Raw genomic sequence first — 3282 nt, 5'->3', positions numbered from 1 at the left:
GCATTGTCTAATGCGGTCTGGTAAAGGTTTGTTTACTTTTTCACTATCCGTGCCAATGGTAATGTCACGTTCTGACCTTTATTTCCTTTGTTTTATCTTTATTTAGTATGGTCAGAGTGTTAGTTGGGGTGGGCAGTCTATGTTTGTGTTTCTATGTGTTTTCTATTTCTGTGTTTGGCCTGATATGATTCTCAATCAGAGGCAGTTGTTTATCGTTGTCCCTGATTGAGAACCATATTTAGGTAGCCTGGGTTTCACTGTTGGTTTGTGGGTGTTTGTTTCCGTGTGGGTGTTTGTTGCCACACGGTACTGGTTCGGTTTGGTTATTTCACGTATTCGTTTATTGTTTTTGTATTTCAAAGTGTTAGGTGCTTTTCTTATTAAAATCGTCATGAACACTTACCACACCGCATCTTGGTCCGATCCTTACTCCTCTTCAGACGAAGAGGAGGAAATCTGCCGTTACAGGTAAGGTGCTTACCGACGTTGGATGATTATTCAAAACATGTTTCATCTCGTCAAACAATTACTCCATTATTTTTAATGAAACTCTGTTGTATCCCTGTAAATGAAGACAGGCAAAGAGATTAAGTTTCTTGGAGACAAAACAACACAATTCTCTAGCAGAGTGAGAGAGAGAGAGTTCCGAACAGAGTTCCACTTTTAAGAAGCCACCCATTACTTGTGGAGTGACTGCTCTGTGTAGTTACCTGAGCTCCAGGTTTATTTTTACCCTCCCTATGTCCCTCATTCTTTAGCGGCTTCAGGAGATGGCGTTAGTTTGGCTTCATCTCTGACAAAAGATAAATGAGCTCTGGGTCTGTGGTGATCTACTATGGCTGCCAGGGGGTTCCAAAATAGCAAACTATTTTTTCATATGGGGAGAAGTGATATGGAGTGTGATGCAGTAGGCACTAACATTTACCATCTCGTAGTATGCAGGAATACATTTCATTTTTTTTTATTACTTTAAAACTTAAAGCTGTCTGTGTGCATGGGGTAAGACAGTACGTTCCATATACTTACAAAAGCCTGACAGCAACCTCAACTCAAGAAATATCAGAGTGTATATCTTAGTGATGTTAAAATATGTACATGTATGCCAAATACATTGTATGTAAAAGGCTACTGGCTAAATTCAGGGATAATTACACGTCTGATATAAGGAGAGCATGTTAAGTTCCTGGTATTTCTTGTCAATTCTGTAGATTCAGGCTTTCCTAACATGCATGTGATGCGTTTATTATTTCCCCATCTACAGTAGGCTCTGTCATTATATGTAGCAATGTGTAAAAATTAGGATGGATTTTCAGAGCGCCACAAATCGTTTGATAGCCTTTGGATCTTAGATGTTGTCATTAATCACCTTCATTAATGCAAACAGAGGAGAGGAAACAGTGATGTGTTTTCATGGGGAAAATGTCCTGTGTCAACAGGAGCTCCACCAACGCTACCAGCTGAAACAAACGTTCTATTTAAATGAGGCGCTACAGAGCTGTGGAGGGGCTTTGAAGAAATGTGCTCGGCACAAACAAGTGTGAGCGGCAGCCTCCTGTGTTTTTAACAACCGAAACATGGCTGACACCTGATGGGTGATCAAACACAGATCCTCTCTCCCTGAATCCTCATGGGTGCTCATCTTTGTACTCTTCTCTCCACAGATGAATGTGCAGACCATGTTACTGGAACACCCCTCCACTCAATATTTACAAAAGCCACCAGACTGTCTCCCATGTTCTCTGTAAAGGGAAAATTGTTCATGGCTTTTTCAGACTTTTGCCTCGGTTGACTATAAACCTGTCTTGGCTTTAGCTGTAATGCCACCCAGCTTGTTTTGAGTCCTTCAATAAATTCTGATTTTGATGTCCTGAAGTGAGAGGTAGTCTGCTAAATCACCTCTGAGTATGAACCGCCTAAGTCAAGGTGCCTTATGGGAAATGGAAAGAGCTTGTGGAGAACTCACAGCAGCGTCTCACAGTAAGAAAGGTCAGGATGTTATTCAGGCCATAGGAGCACCTTATCCATTTCTCACTCACTCTAGTCTAGCTCCATAATGATGCATCCCTGGTGGGCTGCATGAGTACTCGTTAGAGCAGGGCTGGGCAAACTTTTTGGCTTGAGGGCCACAGTGGGATTTTGAAATTCAACATTCTTTGGGGACCGATTTGTTTGTCAAAATCAATTTGCAGGCCAGATAAAGGGCAGTTATTTTTTTAAATATATAGGTCCATAATTTCACATAGTTTCTATGATATAAGCATGTGCATTACGATGGGAAGCAATCAGGAACACAGGCTGGTCGACACCCACACAGGAGATGTGCACTGCGAGGGACACTCCCTGTCACTGAGGTGAGGTGATTTATTATTTATTTTCCAATAACTCCCACCTTGCACTGGTCCCTCCTGTCAACAAACTGTGGGCACCACAAGACCCAGCTCTCTCTCTCACACACATTTAACAGCTTCTTTTCTCCTTCCAGCATTGAGCCAATAGGAGTGGGAGCCTGCAGGTAACACTAATACAGCTTATTTGTACACATTTATGTTGGGTAAGTGGAACAAGGCAAAGAATGGTGGCTAGATTAAAAAGCCCTGAATGACAGCGCTCGAGTGGTGTTGGATTGAGAGGGAGCCTGGCAGGCTCTGAACGCCTGGGCCTCCAGGCAGATGGTGAAGGCTGGGATTACATAACACCAGGTACAGCCATATGTCTCCAACACACGCAAACTACTTCAGGAAACCATAGGTTTCACTCCCACTGCAGCCCAACTGAGACCAAAGGCCAGGTTTGATGCACCCTGATCCCAGACCAGGTGTTCAGCAAGTTGTTTCCTCATGCTGTCATAGTGAAGGCTGGCAGGAAGACAGACAATGCTCCAGTGTATGGAGAAGTCAATGACCATGACCACAAAGCATTACATCCAGGTGGATATTGTACAGGTGCTGTTTTGTACTGTGTTGATGAAGTCTGGTGTACTGTATAAACAAATGGTGCATATTTTCTGGATGAGTGAAGGAATTTCTATATTGTTTCGTACCTATAAGGAGATACTTTTTCTATGACAGACAATGAATTCCAAGATACATGAATTGACTGAGATTTGAAGAAAAGATGACCCATGTCAAATAAGTGATGCCAGCTTCCTGAACATGTTATTGATAGCGCCAGGATTTAGTAAAGAAAGCATAGGCAATCTCTGAGTTTCTAAGATTGTAATTTTTGACTAATTTCATGGTAGATTTCCCTATTATGATACAACTGGTTTGAGAAGAGAAGGCT

General features: G+C 42.2%; 1 long non-coding RNA gene across 1 annotated transcript; it reads left to right on the top strand.

The window, feature by feature from the left end:
• Positions 1 to 278: 278 nt before the first annotated feature.
• LOC118396147 (uncharacterized) lies at positions 279 to 3003 on the top strand. Its single transcript, XR_004828141.2, has 4 exons — positions 279 to 468; positions 1437 to 1537; positions 1662 to 2351; positions 2483 to 3003. It is a non-coding gene; the product is annotated as an uncharacterized LOC118396147 (long non-coding RNA).
• The last annotated feature ends 279 nt before the right edge of the window (positions 3004 to 3282 follow it).

Source organism: Oncorhynchus keta, chromosome 17 (assembly GCF_023373465.1).
Source record: "Oncorhynchus keta strain PuntledgeMale-10-30-2019 chromosome 17, Oket_V2, whole genome shotgun sequence".
Classification (NCBI taxonomy): Eukaryota; Metazoa; Chordata; class Actinopteri; order Salmoniformes; family Salmonidae; genus Oncorhynchus; species Oncorhynchus keta.
The sequence above is the reverse complement of the archived record's forward strand: the minus strand, read 5'-3'. Positions and strand labels throughout refer to the sequence as shown.